Raw genomic sequence first — 19,862 nt, 5'->3', positions numbered from 1 at the left:
CATGGCCTATATTAAAGTTCCCCTCATCTAATATAACAGGCTTTTAAAATTGGTGCATATATTGGTGCATAGTTTCTACTTAAAATAACAAAGGCCACCCATTTTATGGAACGACCCTTTTACATTTGCATCACAAACAATATTTTAGGAAATCATGATGAAAGTGGCCATTTTAGACATATGCATGCCTCTTGTAAGACTCTATGATTGCAATAGATGGTCATAAGTTTACCATCTGTTTGATGTTCTCATTCACACAGGAGAGACACATGACTATCGTGGATCCTCTGGGAAGCCTCAACAACATCCTGATGCTGACGAGGAAGAGAAGAGTCTCTCCAGATCAGAACACCAGATGGTACAGCTTGGTCTGGTCTAGCAGACAGCTTGGTCTGGTCTAGCATACAGCTTGGTCTGGTCTAGCATACAGCTTTCTCTATTGGGGTCTGGGATGGGTTCCTGTAGAGCACTTCATGACAACAGTGACATCAGCATCCATAATGATATGTGTCTGTGTCCCCTCTTTATGGTTACCAGGACAACACTAGCCCTTCCACCCTCCCGGAATCCCCGTGTCATGCCTCTCCTGTTAGCACCTTACTGCTGGGTATGAAGAGGTTGTCTGTGCTGCTGGTGGACTGCAGGAGAACAATGGGGCTGAGTGGAACTGTGGGAGGAGGAGAAGAGCGGAAAGGATCAGATTTGACTCAAAGTAAGTGCTGTAGTTCAGTTTGAACAAATAAATAGATATATTCATTGGTATCTGTTACCAGGACAACCAGCACTGTTCTGTTCATTTTCAGGAAGATAGACTGGTGGATATGGATGTTATGAATATCATAACACTGAAAAAGGATTCTGCCAATGAAAAGAGAGGAACCAATAGACCATATAAAACCTTGATTAAAGTCAGCTTTGGAGAGAAAGTTTCAAGATGATCCAATGTAAGGTGCTTGTTTTACAAAAACTTATCCTTAAAACATTATGGATGTTACATTGCCTGTCCCAGTCAACCCCCCCTGTCTTTACAAGACTGTTGAACAGGCAAACTAAACTCTAGACACTGTTAATTAATTAACTAATACTGGAGGAAAGCTGTGATCAGGCTGCCTACTCAAGAGAAAGCTTCAAACTGTAACCTGTGCCTGCAACCTTGTTCAGGTTATCAATCAACCTACCAGGGTAATTACAAACAGTAGAGGAATTGAATCATATTTTGATCATATCTTTACTATTGCTGCAGAAATTTGTTTGAAAGCAGTCTTCAGATTCATCGGATGTTGTGATCACAATATAGTAGTCATATCTAGGAAAACCAAAGTTCCAAAAGGCCGGGCCTAATGTTCTATATAAGAGATCATACAATTGTTTGTGGTGATTCCTATGTTGTTGATGTTATTAGGTTCTTTTTTTTTCACAGTAAATAACTCACGAACACTAGAGAAGCTTTAACCAAGTTGAATTACTCCCAAATGTTCTGTACATCTGTAATTCAGACAACCCAACATTTGTTCCATCCAGACATATATCCCACTTAAGACACTCCTCCTTCTCTCCAATCCTTACATCTTATGGTTCCACAGGAAGAGAGTAAAGAGGGTAACAGGATACCAGACCTTTATCTCCCTGATGAGAATCTGTCCTGACCTCAACCTCTCCTTCATCTAATCCACAGATATTCATCTGTCTCCCCTGTTTAACACTTTGCTCTCCTCTCGTCCACCCAACACATTCCGAAGCCACCTGTCTTTCTTCAGAGAACCATTAACTTCTGACATAACACCCAGTCTCTTTCACTTCCTATCACTTCTTTAATGTCTCCATGTTCCAAGTTTAGCCGATTCCAACAATGGAAACAATATTTGTTGGTCCGTGGTGTGTAATGACGAGCAACCAGACACTGCCCTTGACACGTTTATGAAATTGCTTTTCCCAGTTACTAATAAGCATGCACCAATTAAGTGTAAAAACTGTTAAATCCACGTGGATTGATGAGGAAATTAAAAATGGTATGATGAAGAGGGAGGCAAAAGAGATGGCATATAGGTCTGGCTGAATAACTGATTGGCAAACCTATTGCAAATTGAGACATCATGTGACTAAACTGAATAAAAAGAAGAAACTACACTATGAAAATTGTGGGCAAAAAAATCAACAATGACATGTTTCTGGTGTCTGACAACGTGGATGGAAAATGATTGAGGATAATAGCAGCTGATATTGCCAGTTCTATTCGCATTATCTTCTATTTAAGCCCACTAGAAAGTGTGTTCCCTAGTGAGACAGCATAGGATAACACAGCATTATCGGCATAATTCATCGTTCAGCTTTGTCTCCTAAAACATGTTCTTTTCTCAAACTCAGAACCATAAACCAATCCTCCAGGCATATATCAAATCCATCCTATCTTGACAAGATCACAGAGACACACTGACTGGCACACAGATTTTGTGGAGCCAAGAGATACACGCTTAACCTCTCCCCTCTCTCCGGCCCAAACAACTTAGTCTTGACATAGAACAGATACTGCAACCCCGCCACAGTATTATACAAAAATAACATTCTGATGAGAAGTAACTTACAAACATATGATGAATATAAAACATCTTACCTATGTTACCAACCAATTGTGATTATTCCCCAACAGCTGTCTAACAGAACACAGTGTTCTTTAATGGAAGCCTGTACAACAAAATCAAGGTAGAATCAGGAATTCCCCAGGGCAGCTGTTTGGCACCTTCTTTTTTCAATCTTTACCAACAACATGCCAGTGACATTTAAGTAAAGCCAGTGTGTCTATGTATGCGGATGACTCAACACTGTACACGTCAGCTACTACAGCGACTGAAATGACTGCAACATTTAACATAGAGCTGCAGTTAGTTTCAGAATGGGTGTCAAGGAATAAGTTAGTCCTAAATATTTCTGATCACCTTAAGTTACATGGCCTACTACGCTAATTCTGTAGCGGTGGGGGGTAAATATGAAGATTTTGTTGGTGCGCCAGGCAGGTATTAACCCTAGTTATTAAAGTTAGTTATTACCTATTATAACATTGTTATTATTATTATTAAATATTATTAAATCCGAAAGGATGAGAGTAGAATAGATAGAATAATGCTTCCAGACACATTCTAAACATGGTGTAGACTTAGAGGACTGTAGCATCTAATGATGAAGCATTATGGAGTCTTAAAGGAGGACTGTAGCATCTAATGATGAACCATTATGGAGTCTTAAAGGAGGACTGTAATCAACCTGTTACCAACCCTAAAAAATGGTGTTTGGCCAGATACAATGCTATTTTACAGTAAACAAATATAGACTTTCAGCTTATAGGGAAGTTCATTCAACTAGCACAGCACTTACAAATGACTGATTGGCTGAGAGAAATTGATGATACAAATATTGTTGGGGCTGTTTTGTTTGACTCAGTGTGGCTTTTGACATTATCGATCGTAGTCTGCTGCTGAAAAAAACGTATGGCTTTTACACCCCCTGCTATATTGTGGATAAAGAGTTATTTTTTTAAATGTAACCTTTATGTAACTAGGCAAGTCAGTTAAGAACAAATTCTTTTTTTCAAGGACGGCCTAGGACTGCCTTGTTCAGGGGCAGAACGACAGAGTTTTACCTTTGCAGCTCAGAGATTTGATCCAGCAATCTCTCGGTTACTGGCCTACCGCTCTAACCGCTAGGCTACCTGCCACCCCAGAGCTACCTGTCTAACAGCACAGTGTTCACAGTGTTCTTTAATGGGAGCCTGTACAACAAAATCATGGTAGAATCAGGAATTCCCCAGGGCAGCTGTTTGGCACCTTCTTTTTTTCAATCTTTACCAACAGCATGCCAACGACATTTGAGTAAAGCCAGTGAGTCTATGTATGCGGATGACACAACACTGTACACGTCAGCTACTAAAGCGACTGAAATGACTGCAAATCTTAACATAGAGCTGCAGTTAGTTTCAGAATGGGTGGCAAGGACACCAATAAGAAGAAGAGACTTGCTTGTACATTTATATGACATCAGCGAAGGAAGTGTGTAGGTCACATTCTGTATCATACAGCTATGAAAGTTATAGACAGTATATCACAAAAGTGAGTACACCCCTCACATTTTTAGTAAATTTTTGAGTATATCTTTTAGTGACAACACTGAAGAAATTACACTTTTCTACAATGTAAAGTAGTGAGTGTACAGCTTGTATAACAGTGTACATTTGCTGTCCCTTCAAAATAACTCAACACAGCCATTAATGTCTAAACCGCTGGCAACAAAAGTGAGTACACCCCTAAGTGAAAATGTCCAAATTGGGCCCAATTAAGCCATTTTCCCTCCCCGGTGTCATGTGACTCGTTAGTGTTACAAGGGCTCAGGTGTGAATGGGGAGCAGGTGTGTTAAATTTGGTGTCATCGCTCTCACACTCCCTCATACTGACTGGTCACTGGAAGTTCAACATGGAACCTCATGGCAGAGAACTCTCTGAGGATCTGAGAAAAATAATTGTTGCTCTACATAAAGATGGCCTGGGCTATAAGAAGATTGCCAAGACCCTGAAACTGAGCTGCAGCACGGTGGCCAAGACCATACAGTGGTTTAACTGGACAGGTTCCACTCAGAACAGGCCTCGCCATGGTCGACCAAAGAAGTTGAGTGCACGTGCTCAGCGTCATATCCAGAGGTTGTCTTTGGGAAATAGACGTATGAGTGCTGCCAGCATTGCTGCAGAGGTTGAAGGGGTGGTGGGTCAGCCTGTCAGTGCTCCGACCATACGCCGTACACTGCATCAAATTGGTCTGCATGGCTGTCGTCCCAGAAGGAAGCCTCTTCTAAAGATGATGCATAAGAAAGTCCGCAAACAGTTTGCTGAAGACAAGCAGACTAAGGACATGGATTACTGGAACCATGTCCTGTGGTCTGATGCGACCAATAAACTTATTTGGTTCAGATGGTGTCAAGCGTGTGTGGCGGCAACCAGGTGAGGAGTACAAAGACGTGTGTCTTGCCTACAGTCAAGCATGGTGGTGGGAGTGTCATGGTCTGGGGCTGCATGAGTGCTGCCGGCACTGGGGAGCTGCAGTTCATTGAGGGAAGCATGAATGCCAACATGTACTGTGACATACTGAAGCAGAGCATGATCCCCTCCCTTCGGAGGGGCAGAATTCCAACATGATAACGACCCCAAACACACCTCCAAGATGACCACTGCCTTGCTAAAGAAGCTGAGGGTAAAGGTGATGGACTGGCCAAACATGTCTCTAGACCTAAACCCTATTGAGCATCTATGGGGCATCCTCAAACGGAAGGTGGAGGAGTGCAAGGTCTCTAACATCCACCAGCTCCGTGATGTCGTCATGGAGGAGTGGAAGAAGACTCCAGTGGCAACCTGTGAAGCCCTGGTGAACTCCATTGCCAAGAGGGTTAAGGCAGTGCTGTAAAATGATGGTGGCCACACAAAATATTGACACTTTGGGCCCAATTTGGACATTCTCACTTAGGGGTGTACTCACTTTTGTTGCCAGCAGTTTAGACATTAATGGCTGTGTGTTGAGTTATTTTGAGGGGACAGCAAATTTACACTGTTAAACAAGCTGTACACTCACTAATTTACATTGTTGCAAAGTGTCATTTCTTCAGTGTTGTCACATGAAAAGATATACTCAAATATTTACAAAAATGTGAGGGGTGTACTCACTTTTGTGATATACTGTATTTAGAACCACATGCTTGATAGGAATCCAGCAACGATGAATAAAATAAGTAATGTAAACATAGCAGTAATTACCAGGAAGCTCTACATTTGTTTTAAAATCACACTAAGGTTGTTAAAACTGGCCTCAGGTTATTGAGAGATCTGATTAGGAGTTACTCTCGTAGCAAGGTTGTTTTATCATGTGGTTTCATTCGGGTCCCTATTTTATTTTTTTTAAACACTTGTCTTTGGCAGGAGAAAGACCAGACTCAGAGGAACCAGAGCCAGGGAAGTCCAAACCAGCAAGACGACACCAGTGCTCCCACTGTGGAAAGGGTTGTAACCGGTTATGGGACGTGAAACAACATGAGAAAATACACACAGGGGAGAAGACTTACCACTGCTCCCAGTGTGGAAAGAGTTTTAACCAGAAAGCACACCTGAAAGCTCATGAGAGAATACACACAGGGGAGAAGCCTTACCACTGCTCCCAGTGTGGAAAGTGTTTCAACCGGCCTGGGCATCTGAAACTGCACGAGAGAATACACACAGGGGAGAAGCCTTATCACTGCTCCCGGTGTGGAAATAGTTTTAACAATTTAGGGAAACTGAAACGACACGAGAGAATACACACAGGGGAGAAGCCTTGCCACTGCTCCCAGTGTGGAAAGAGTTTTAACAATTTAGGAAACCTAAAACAACATGAGAGAATACACACAGGGGAGAGGCCTTACCACTGCTCCCAGTGTGGAAAGTGTTTCATCCGGTCAAAGGAGCTGAAACGACATGAGAGAATACACACAGGGGAGAAGCCTTATCATTGCTCCCAGTGTGGAAAGAGTTTTAACAATTTAGGGAACCTGAAACATCATGAGAGAATACACACAGGTGAGAAGCCTTACCACTGCTCCCAGTGTGGAAAGTGTTTCAACCGTTCAGGGGGGCTGAAACGACACGAGAGAATACACACAGGGGAGAAGCCTTGAAGCCTTTCCACTCCTCCCAGGGTGCAAAGCTTTTGCCCATTTAGGAAGCCTGAAAGAACACATGAGACTGCACACAGCGGAGAATGCTTACAAAAGGCCAGACTGTGGGAAAACATTTTACTCATAACAGTCACTTAAACGTCTTTAGAGTAACCACACAGGAGAGAGAAATGACTTCTCTTAGCGTGTATATTGATATTTCACATCACATTGACTTCAAATTCATCAGAGAACATACACAGTGCTCCCGTTGTCTTATATTGTTGACTGACAATGTGTTTACCTGTCTTTACCATATGAAATTAAATGGTACAGGGTATACTCAAACATATATTTGTTTGTTTCTATTAGAAAACATGAATTGAATATGGAGTCTGTCAGTTTGAATATAGAGTAGATCAGGTTCCATGTGTTTAAATTGTCCTTTTTTAAAACTCTTTGTGTGTGTTTATCTGGGTGTGTCATTCCTCCAGCACTACAGATAATCAAGTGATATTTGGATGTGATGCATTAGTTCCATTGTTGACATTTGCATTTTTGGCCCACTGATGATTTAATTAAATGAAAATGTTCAGACTGTGTAATGGAAAATGTTAGTTGTATGTGTGTCCACATAACTGAGTATGTGACTAACCTTGTGAAACTGTCCTATTATAATCTCCTGTTCTTGGGACTATCATTCTGTGTTGCAAACCAATTTACACCTGTGTCCTTGTATGAATAAAGTCCCGCCCAGGAACAGGAAACTATAAAGATATTTGCTCATCACCCAATGCTTCAGGAATTCAGACTGTCTACACTGCACTGTGTAACTCTGTTATTCTCTCTGAGCTCAGAAATAAAGAGTCTTGGTTTGACTTGGACTCCAGCAGATCCTTATTTTATAATATACACCACAACTCTCCCACGGATTGCTATTTATCATTGTCTCAATGAAGAGTTCTTTGTTTTACTTTCCTGGGGGCATTTACAAAGCTCCCACTGGTTGAATAAACATTGTTACCCGATTGATGAGATTATTATGGATGAGAGCAAATATTTTATTTGTCAAATGGCAACCAAGCATCGGTCATCATGTCACCAGATTAAGACCCTCAAAATGTATTGGAATTGATCATCAAGCTCATCACATGTAGTTTCACCACTCTGTGAAGTTCATAACTTATTTCATCTGCAGCCTAATAAACTACATGGTTTCTCAAGTTTTAGTGGGATATATATATATATATAAATATTTGTACATAAAGGAGTTTCCATCGGCATTTCTCACTAAAACGTTTTTACTGACACAACCCACCATGTCAAACGAACTAACATATCGTCTGTCGCCATTTATAAAAATGTTCAGGCATAAACTGTTTCCGTCAGCCCAGTCATTACTTTTGAAATGGTTGGATCAATATCCACCTTCATGATATGGATGAAGCCTGATTTGGAATGTCTGAGTAGTTCTATATGATGTCATAATACACCCCTCTGATAATCAGGTGATATTTGGAATGTCTGAGTAGTTCTATCTGATGTCATAATACACCCCTCTGATAATCAAGTGATATTTGGAATGTCTGAGTAGTTCTATCTGATGTCATAATACACCCCTCTGATAGTGATACATTTGTTACTTACAGGGCACCACTGCCCCTGACCAGCTGAATGCAGGTGGGCTCTCCTGTCAACATGGGGCTCCTGCTGCAGGTAGCCTAGCGGTTAACAGTGTTGGGCCAGTAACTGAAAGATCCCTTGTTTGAATCCCAGAGAGGACTAGGTGGAAAATCTGTCAATGTGCCATTGAGGGCTGCAACAGGAGCCTCATGTTGACAGGAGAGCCCACCTGCACTCAGCTGGCCAGGTGTCTTAACAGGAACAAGCTTGGCACACCTGTATTTTTCCCCATTCTTTTCCCATTCTTCTCTGCAGATCCTCTCAACCTCTGTCAGGTTGGATGGGGAGCGTCGCTGCACAGCTATTTTCAGGTCTCTCCAGAGATGTTCGATCGGGTTCAAGTCCAGGCTCTGGCTGGGCCACACAAGGACATTCAGAGACTTGTCCCGAAGCCACTTCTGCGTTGTCCTTTGTCTGTGTGCTTAGGGTTGTTGTTCTGTTGGAAGGTGAACCTTTGCCCCAGTCTGAGGTCCTGAGTGCTCTGGAGCAGGTTTTCATCAATTATCTCTCTGTACTTTATTTTATTTATTTATTATTGAACCTTTATTTAACTTGGCAAGTCAGTTAAGAACAAATTCTTATTTACAACGGCGGCCAACCAAAAGGCAAAAGGCCTCCTACGGTGGCTGGGATTCAAAACAAGGATACATCCCTAACCAAGGCCCTTCTTCAGTGGCTTCTTCCTTGCTGAGCGGCCTTTCAGGTTATGTTGATATAGGACTCATTTTACTATGGATATAGATATTTTTGTACCTGTTTCCTCCAGCATCTTCACAAGGTCCTTTGCTGTTGTTTGGGACTGGTTTGCACTTTTCGCACCAACGTATGTTGATCTCTAGGAGACAGAACAAGTCTTCTTCCTGAGCGGTATGACGGCTGTGTGGTCCCATGGTGTTTAGACTTGCATATACTATAGTTTGTCAACAAGACATTTGTGGAGTGGTTGAAAACCGAGTTTTAATGACTCCAACCTAAGTGTATGTAAACATCCCTTGTATAGCCTCCACTCTGTACTGGTACCCCCTGTATATAGCCTCCACATTGACTCGGTACTGGTACCTCCTGTATATAGCCTCCACATTGATTCTGTACTGGTACCCCCTGTATATAGTCTCCACATTGACTCGGTACTGGTACCTCCTGTATATTGACTCTGTACTAGTACCTCCTGTATATAGCCTCCACATTGACACTGTACTGGTACCTCCTCTGATATATATCCTCTGATTGAGAACCAATCTAGGCAACCAATCTAGGCAACCATAGACTTAAGGAGAGGGTCTGGGTGGGCGTCTGTCCACTGTGGCGGGACGTGGACGCCACTCTACCATAGTCTTAGTCCGCTTTCTTAGCGTCATTTGAGTGGCGACCCTCGTCGCCGACCTTGGCCTAGTAACCCTAACAAAGGGCCCACCTGGACTGAGGGGTGCCTCATTACTGAGGAAGCTCAGGACCGAGGGGTAGCTCAGGCCTGAGCTACCCCTCGGCACTGAGCTACTTTTAAAAACTTTTTATTTTGGGAATATTTTCTTAACCCTTATTTTTCTTATCTACGTTGTTGGTTATAGGCTTGTCAGTAAGCATTTCACGTTAAGATCTACACCTGTTGTATTCAGCGCATGTGACAAATAATATTTGTAACTAAATATGAAGGATGTCAGTTTCAATGTTACAGTCTTTGATTCAATTATATTTCTGAAACTCAGGCTGTGTGTGTTTATCTGTGTCATTCCTTGATCATTCCTTGTGGTCCTGTAGCTCAGTTGGTGGAGTATAGTGCTTGTTAAACCAGGGTAGTGGGTTTGATTCCTGGGACCACCCATATGTAAAGTGTTTGTACACATGACTGCAAATCCCTTTGGATAAAAGTGTCTGCTAAATGGCAGATATATCCACTGATTATACCAAACATTTGGAACACCTTCCTAATATGGAGTTGGACCCTCCCCTTTCTCCCTCAGAATAGCCTCAATTCGTCGGGGCATGGACTCTACAAGGTGTCGAAAGCGTTCCACAGGGATGCTGGCCCATATTGACTCCAATGCTTCCCACAAATGTGTCAAATTGGCTGGGTGTCCTTTGGTTGCAGTGGGGTCTCATCAGAGGAGGAAGGGGAGGAACCATCGTCCTCAGTTATTTTCAGAAAAATAAAAATGGTAAAATATTTAAAAGTTGTCCTTTTTAGATAAAACTATACTAAATATAATCACGTAACCAAATAATTTATTAAAACATACTATTTTGCATCCTCCTCTGGGTACATTGACCTCAATACAAAACCTAGGAGGATTATGGTTCTCAAGGCTTCCATAGACTTACACAGTTACACAGTTGACAACAATGTAAGCTGTGTGTAGCAGTTATGAAATGGTTTGGCTTGGAAAGGTTTTTTCTCCTGGTGACATACAGCTGATGTGTTATGCATTGAAGTACAGAAACAAAGGGAGAAGGTGATAAGAGGAGAGCACATAGATGCAAGAGGGAATACAACGTGTCTGTAATGAAAGTGAACTGTGTTTATGCATGATCAGGGGTGTATTCATTCCGCCGATTCTGTTGACAAACGTTTCTTAAATGGAACAAAACGGGGATAAACATGCCTGAATTTGTCCAGTAATATCTCTATTTCAGCTAGATGCAGGCGAGAGTGTGCAAGGCAGTATTGAATGTGTCACTGTCTGTCCATGTGGCACTGTCTGTCATCGCAAAATTTTCTCTCGACCTGTGTGAACATACATTCTAAACTTTCATTCATAGGCTAGGTTGCTACCTCATGATGGGTATAGGGACATTTAGAGTATCATGTAGTAGCCTAAACTTGTTGCTGTTACATTGAACAGGGTGAGTGAAATATGAATGACAGTCGTCCAATATGCTGTAATAGAATTAAGGCCATGCTCATGAAAAAAACAATCGTCCTGCCTCATCTTAAACGGCACTGACCTCCACTGTTTGGGTGGTGGACCACTCTTGGTACACATGGGAAACTGTTGAGCTGAAAAACCCAGCAGCGTTGCAGTTCTTGACACAAACCGGTGCTCCTGGCACCTACTACCATACCCCGTGCAAAGTAACTTAAATATTTTGTCTTCCCCATTAACTCTCTAAATGGCACACATGCACAATGCTCAAGGCTTAAAAATCGTTATTTAACCTGTCTCCCCCCTTCATCTACACAGATTGAAGTGGATTTAACTAGTGACATCAGTAAGGGATCATAGCTTTAGCCTGGATTCACCTAGTCTTTCTAAGTCATGGAAGGAGCAGCTGTTCTTAATGTTTTGTCTACCCAGTGTATAGCTCTACAGATAACCAAGTGCTATTTGCATGTGATGCGTTTGTTCTGTTGTTTACAGGATGATTTGTATCTTATAGAGCGTGGCTATAAGGGATTAGTATGGTCACATGTAGATAAAAAAGAATGTGAAAAATTAACAGAGAAAATGTATATCAACACACTACCTATTCATATAAGTATTTATTAATCATCTACATATTCATATTGAGCTTCTACGTCTGTGTACAGGAACGTATTATTTGGAAGAGAAAATGTATCAGCTTATTGTTAAATAATTATGACGTTCTTTCCAATACAAAAAGTGTAGTAACTATTTCCAAACTGCGTTACCGATTCCAGTCAGCAGATGGCGATGAGCGTCTTTCAGTTGACTCTTCTTGTGTGACGTATAACTAACTGGACGGACGCTTCTTCAGGAACAACAAGGCGCCAACTCTTTCAACCACATCGGTAGCTTGCTAGCCAACATAAAACTGAAAGATTGACGTTTTAGACCATGTTAATGTACATTATCTAATCTCAGTGTTTTAAACGATTTTCGGTTGACGTATCAACTGGTTAAATTTGCAAACGTGTTAAAGATTGATACTGAGCCAAGCACTAGGCTAGACGCTATTGCTAGCTAGCTAACATCCCTGACCATGAGCTCACTAAACTACTCCTCCCTTGCTAATGAAGAGGGGTCTGCTGTATGGAGAAAGAATCATTCAGAATGAAAAAGGAGGAAGAGGAGGCTGTTATAGTGAAAGAAGAGAAAGAACCGTTTAGAGAGGAAGATGATGCTGTCTCAATAAAGGTGAAGGAGGAAGACGTTTTGGGAGTGAAAGAGGAGGAGACAGAATATCAGATTACCACCAGTGAGTACTGTCTTAAACAGGGACACAAACTATGCAGTTGTTGAACTAATGTGTGGTTTTAAAGTGGCATTCTACTGAAGTTCTACACTTGAATATGTTGTACAGTACTGTAGGAATTGTTAAAGGGTCAATCTGCAATTGGTTCATATATTTTTGGGACTTTTCAATTAGATGTATTGAATTCTCCATGTGGTCTATATTAAAGTTCCCCTCATCTAATATAACAGGCTTTTAAAATTCAATATTGGTGCCATTTTAGACATATGCATGCCTCTGGTAAGACTCTATGATTGCAATAGATGGTCATAAGTTTACCATCTGTTTGATGTTCTCATTCACACAGGAGAGACACATGACTATCGTGGATCCTCTGGGGAGCCTCAACAACATCCTGATGCTGACGAGGTAGTGAAGAGTCTCTCCAGATCAGAACACCAGATGGTACAGCTTGGTCTGGCCTAGCATACAGCTTTCTCTATCGGGCTCTGGGCTGAGTTTCTGTAGAGCACTTTATGTCAACAGTGGCATCAGCATCCATAATGATGTGTCTGTGTCCCCTCTTTATGGTTACCAGGACAACACTAGCCCTTCCTCCCTCCCGGAGTCCCCTTGTCGTGGCTCTCCCGGTAGCACCTTACTGCTGGGTATGAAGAGGTTGTCTGTGCTGCTGGTGGACTGCAGGAAAACAATGGGGCTGAGTGGAACTGTGGGAGGAGGAGAAGAGAGGAACGGATCAGATTTGACTCAAAGTAAGTGCTGTAGTTCAGTTTGAACAAATAAATAGATCTGCCCACCGGTATCTGTTACCAGGACAACCAGCAGAGTTCTGTTAGTTGACAGGAAGAGAGACTGGTGTATATGGATGTTATGAATATCATAACACTGAAAAAGGATTCTGCCAATGAAAAGAGAGAAACCAATAGACCATATAAAACCTTGAAGGAGGTTCGCTTTAGAGGGAAAGTTTCAAGATGATCTGATATAAGGTGCTTGTTTTACAAAAACGTTTCCATAACACATTATGGATGTTACATTGCCTGTCCCAGTCAACGCCCCTATCTTTACAAGACTGTAGAACAGGCAAACTAAACTCAAAATTTTGGTCATTAATTAACTAGTACTGAAGAAAAGCTGTGATCAGGCTGCCTACTCAAGCAAAAGCTTCAAACTGTAACCAGTGCCGGCAACCCTGTTCAGGTTATCAATCAACCTACCAGGGTAGTGACAAACGGTAGAGGAATGAAATCATCAACATGGTTTGATCATATCTTTACTAATGCTGCAGAAATGGGTTTTAAAGCAGTATCCAGATCCATCAGATGTGATCACAATATAGGAGCCATGTCTAGGAAAACCACAGTTCCAAAGGATGGGCCTAATATTGTGTATAAGAGGTCATACATTTTTTTGTAGTGATTCCTATGTTGTTGATGTAAATCATATTTGTTGGTCCGTGGTGTGTAATGATGAGCAACCAGACACTGCCATTGACACATTTGAAACTGCTTATCCCAGCTACTAATAAGCATGCACCCATTAAGAAAATGACTGTAAAAACTGTTAAATCCACGTGGATTGATGAGGAATTTAAAAAATGGTATGATGAAGAGGGAGGGAAAAGAGATGGCAAATAGGTCTGGCTGTATAACTGATTGGCAAAACTATTGCAAATTGAGAAATCATTTGACTAAACTCAATAAAAAGACGAAAGTACACAATGAAACAAAGATAAATGACATGAAGAATGATAGTAAAAATCTTTGGAGCATCTTCAATGAAATTTTGCGCAAATAAAATCAACAATGACAAATGTCTGACAACGTGGATGGAAAATTGAGGATAATAGCAGCCGATATTGCCATTCCTATTTGCCTTGTCTTTAATTTAAGCCTACTAGAAAGTGTGTGCCCTCAGGCCTGGAGGGAAGCTAAAGTCATTCCACTCCCCAAGAATAGTAAAGCTCCCTTTACTGGCTTAAATAGCCGACCAATCAGCCGGTTACCAACCCTTACAATTTTGACCAGATACAATGCTATTTTACAGTAAACAAATATAGACTTTTAGCTTATAGGGAAGTTCATTCAACAAGCACAGCACTTACAAATGACTGATTGGCTGAGAGAAATTGATGATAAAAATATTGTTGGGGCTGTTTTGTTTGACTTCAGTGAGGCATTTGACATTATCGATCATAGTCTGTTGCTGACAAAAACGTATGGCTTTACACCCCCTGCTATATTGTGGATAAAGAGTTTTTCTTTTAAAATGTAACCTTTATTTAACTAGGCAAGTCAGTTAAGAACCATTTTTTTTTTCAATGACGGCCTAGGACTGCCTTGTTCAGGGGCAGAATGACAGAGTTTTTTACCTTGTCAACTCGGGGATTCGATCCAGCAATCTTTCGGTTACTGGCCTACCGCTCTAACCACTAGGCTACCTGCCGCCCCAGAGCTACCTGTCTAACGGAACACAAAGAGTGTTCTTTAATGGAAGCCTGTACAACAAAATCAGGATGAGGATTGATTCTAAACAACGTCTGCCATGTTTTTGTCGATATTATGGAGCTAATTTGGAATATTTTTTGGAGTTGTGACCGCAATTTCCGGGCGATTTCTCAGCCAAGCGTGAAGAACAAACAGAGCTATTTCGCCTACAAAAATAATCTTTTGGGAAAAAAATGAACTTTGGCTGTCTACCTGGGAGTCTCGTGAGTGAAAACATTTGAAGTTCATCAAAGGTAAACGATTTAATTTGATTGCTTTTCTGATTTCCGTGACAAGTTTGCCTGCTGCCAGCAAGGCATAATGCTATGCTAGGCTATGATAAACTTACACAGATGCTTGTCTAGCGTTGGCTGTAAAGCATATTTTGAAAATCTGAGATGACAGAGTGATTAACAAAAGGCTAAGCTGTGTTCCAATAGATTTCACTTGTGATTTTCATGAATAGGAAGATTTTCTAGGAAGATTTATGCCCGTTGCATTATGCAATTTGTGTCAGATGATGATAACGGTCCCGTTCACGGGCTGGGTGTCACTACAGGTTAAGTTACATGGCCTACTATGCTAATTCTGTAGCGGTATTGTTAGAGGGGGCTAAATAAATATTTTGTTGGTGCGCCAGGCAGGTATTAACCCTAGTTATTAAAGTTAGTTATTACCTACTATAACATTATTTATTTTTTTAAATATTATTAAAACCGAAAGGATGAGAGTAGAATAGAATTTGAGCCAATCAGTTGTGTTGTGACAAGGTAGGGTTGGTATACAGAAGATAGCCCTATTGGGTAAAAGACGATGTCCATATTATGTCAAGAACAGCTCAAATAAGCAAAGAGAAACAACAGTCCATCATTACTTTAAGGACCACCACAAGAATGGAAGATCCAGAGTTACTTCTGATTCAAAAGTTCAGTAGAGTTACCAGCCTTAGAAATTGCAGCCCAAATAAATGCTTCACAAAGTTCAAGTAACAGACACATCTCAACATCATCGGTTCAGAGGAGACTGCGTGAATCAGGCCTTCATGGTCGAATTGCTGCAAGGAAACCACTACTAAAGGACACCAATAAGAAGAAGTGACTTGCAATGGACATTAGACCGGTGGATATCTGTCCTTGGGTCTGATGAGCATCTGAACATCTGTGAATGTCTAAATAAGAAATTGGTCCATTTAAACAGCAATGTGTCAAACCCTTTCAACAACGGGGAGATGTTACTGATGTGCTTTGTATCTTCGACGTAAAAACAAGTTTTGGACTTCCACACAAAATTACTTCTTTAGTTATTTTATGTTTAAGGAAGTGTCACATTCTGTATCATACAGCTATGAATGTTATATATTTAGAACCACCTGTTCAATTGGAATCCAGCGACGTCTGTGTCTTCAGTGTCCTAGAACTGTCCAGGTTTTTGTGTTCTGACTTGTAAAACAGGATGAATAAAATAAGTAATGTAAACATATCAGTAATTACCAGGAAGCTCTACATTTGTTTTAAAATCACACTAAGATTGTTAAACCTGGCCTCAGGTTATTGAGAGGCCTCGGGTTATTGAGAGATCTGATTTAGGATTTACCCTCGTAGCAAGGTTGTTTTATCATGTGGTTTCATTCGGGTCTCTTTTTAAAAATAACACTGTCTTTGGCAGGAGAAAGGCCAGACTCGGAGGAACCAGAGCCAGGGACGTCCAAACTAGCAAGACGACACCAGTGCTTCCACTGTGGAAAGAGTTGTAACCGGTTATGGGACCTGAAACAACATGAGAAAATGCACACAGGGGAGAAGCCTTACCACTGTTCCCAGTGTGGAAAGAGTTTTCGCCAGAAAGCACACCTGAAAGCTCATGAGAGAATACACACAGGAGAGAAGCCTTACCACTGCTCCCAGTGTGGAAAGTGTTTCAACCAGTCGGGGGAGCTGAAACAACACGAGAGAATACACACAGGAGAGAAGCCTTACCACTGCTCCCAATGTGGAAAGTGTTTCAACCAGAGAGTAAACCTGAAACAACATGAGAGAATACACACAGGAGAGAAGCCTTACCACTGCTCCCAATGTGGAAAGTGTTTCGTCCGTTCGGGGGAGCTGAAACTGCATGAGAGAATACACACGGGAGAGAAGCCTTACCACTGCTCCCAATGTGGAAAGTGTTTCAACCAGTCGGGGGAGCTGAAACGGCATGAGAGAATACACACGGGAGAGAAGCCTTACCACTGCTCCCAATGTGGAAAGTGTTTCAACCAGTCGGGGGAGCTGAAACAGCATGAGAGAATACACACGGGGGAGAAGCCTTACCACTGCTCCCAATGTGGAAAGTGTTTCAGCCAGTCGGGGGAGCTGAAACGGCATGAGAGAATACACACAGGAGAGACGCCTTACCACTGCTCCCAGTGTGGAAAGAGTTTCAACCGGAAAGAGAACCTGAAAGCTCATGAGAGAATACACACAGGAGAGAAGCCTTACCACTGCTCCCAATGTGGAAAGTGTTTCATCCGGTCAGGGGAGCTGAAACGACATGAGAGAATACACACAGGAGAGAAGCCTTACCACTCCTCCCAGGGTGCAAAGCTTTTGCCCATTTAGGAAGCCTGAAAGAACACATTAGACTGCACACAGAGGAGAAGGCTTAGAAAAGCTCCGACTGTGGGAAAACATATTACTCATAACAGTGATTTAAACGTCATTAGAGAATCCACACAGGAGAGAGAAATTACTTCTCTTAGCGTGTATGTTGATATTTCACATCACATTGACTTAAAATTCATCAGAGGACATACACAGTGCTCCCGTTGTCTTATATTGTTGACTGACAATGTGTTTACCTGTCTTCACCATATGAAATTAAATGGTACAGGGTATACTCAAACATATATTTGTTTGTTTTTATTAGAAAACATGAATTGAATATGGAGTCTGTCAGTTTGAATATAAAGGAGATCAGGTTCCTTCTTTTAAATTGTCCTTTTTTTTAAATGCTTTGTGTGTGTTTAACTGGGTGTGTCATTCCTCCAGCACTACAGATAATCAAGTGATATTTGGATGTGATGCATTAGTTCCATTGTTGACATTTGCATTGTTGGCCCACTGATGATTTAATTAAATGAAAATGTTCAGACTCTGTAATGGAAAATGTTAATTGTTTGTGTGTCCACATAACTGAGTATGTGACTAACCTTGTGAAACTGTCCTATTATAATCTCCTGTTCTTGGGACTATCATTATGTGTTGCAAACCAGCTGCACCTGCACCTGCATCCTTGTATGAATAAAGTCCCTCCCAGGAACAGGAAACTATAAAGATATGTGCTAATCACTCAATGCTTCAGTAATTCAGACTGTCTCCACTGCGCTGTGTAACTCTGTTATTCTCTCTGAGCTCAGAAATAAAGAATCTTGGTTTGACTTGGACTCCAGCAGATCCTTATTTTATAATATCCACCACAACTCTCCCAAGGATTGCTGTTTATTATTGTCTCAATGAAGAGTTCCTCTTCCGACTTTCCTGGTGGCATTTACAAACCTCCCACTGGTTGAATAAACGCTGTTAACCGAATGATGAGATTATTATTTTATTTGTCAAGCAAGCATCGATCATCATGTCACCAGAATAAGAACCTCAAAATGTATTGGAAAGGAGCATCAAGCTCATCACATGCACTTTCACCACCCTGTGAAGTTCATAACTTATTTCATCTGTAGCCTAATAAACTACATGGTTTCTCAAGTCATAGTGGGAGGACCACACAACATGTCATGTGACTCCAAGTTAACTTTTTTTATTTTATTTTATTTTACCTTTATTTAACCAGGTAGGCAAGTTGAGAACAAGTTCTCATTTACAATTGCGACCTGGCCAAGATAAAGCAAAGCAGTTCGACAGATAAAACGACACAGAGTTACACATGGAGTAAAAACAAACATACAGTCAATAATGCAGTATAAACAAGTCTATATACAATGTGAGCAAATGAGGTGAGAAGGGAGGTAAAGGCAAAAAAGGCCATGATGGCAAAGTAAATACAATATAGCAAGTAAAATACTGGAATGGTAGTTTTGCAATGGAAGAATGTGCAAAGTAGAAATAAAAAATAATGGGGTGCAAAGGAGCAAAATAAATAAATAAATAAAAATTAAATACAGTTGGGAAAGAGGTAGTTGTTTGGGCTAAATTATAGGTGGGCTATGTACAGGTGCAGTAATCTGTGAGCTGCTCTGACAGTTGGTGCTTAAAGCTAGTGAGGGAGATAAGTGTTTCCAGTTTCAGAGATTTTTGTAGTTCGTTCCAGTCATTGGCAGCAGAGAACTGGAAGGAGAGGCGGCCAAAGAAAGAATTGGTTTTGGGGGTGACTAGAGAGATATACCTGCTGGAGCGTGTGCTACAGGTGGGAGATGCTATGGTGACCAGCGAGCTGAGATAAGGGGGGACTTTACCTAGCAGGGTCTTGTAGATGACATGGAGCCAGTGGGTTTGGCGACGAGTATGAAGCGAGGGCCAGCCAACGAGAGCGTACAGGTCGCAATGGTGGGTAGTATATGGGGCTTTGGTGATAAAACGGATTGCACTGTGATAGACTGCATCCAATTTGCTGAGTAGGGTATTGGAGGCTATTTTGTAAATGACATCGCCAAAGTCGAGGATTGGTAGGATGGTCAGTTTTACAAGGGTATGTTTGGCAGCATGAGTGAAGGATGCTTTGTTGCGAAATAGGAAGCCAATTCTAGATTTAACTTTGGATTGGAGATGTTTGATATGGGTCTGGAAGGAGAGTTTACAGTCTAACCAGACACCTAAGTATTTGTAGTTGTCCACGTATTCTAAGTCAGAGCCGTCCAGAGTAGTGATGTTGGACAGGCGGGTAGGTGC

General features: G+C 41.4%; 1 pseudogene; it reads left to right on the top strand.

Annotated features, from left to right (window-relative positions):
* The first annotated feature begins 266 nt into the window (after positions 1-266).
* The window catches only part of LOC109872259 (zinc finger protein 721-like), a 53,838-nt pseudogene continuing 34,242 nt past the window's right edge, over positions 267-19,862 (top strand).

The sequence above is a fragment of the Oncorhynchus kisutch genome, unplaced genomic scaffold (assembly GCF_002021735.2).
Source record: "Oncorhynchus kisutch isolate 150728-3 unplaced genomic scaffold, Okis_V2 scaffold1126, whole genome shotgun sequence".
Taxonomy (NCBI): Eukaryota; Metazoa; Chordata; class Actinopteri; order Salmoniformes; family Salmonidae; genus Oncorhynchus; species Oncorhynchus kisutch.
Note: the sequence above shows the minus strand (reverse complement) of the source record. Positions and strands in the feature narration are given on the sequence as shown.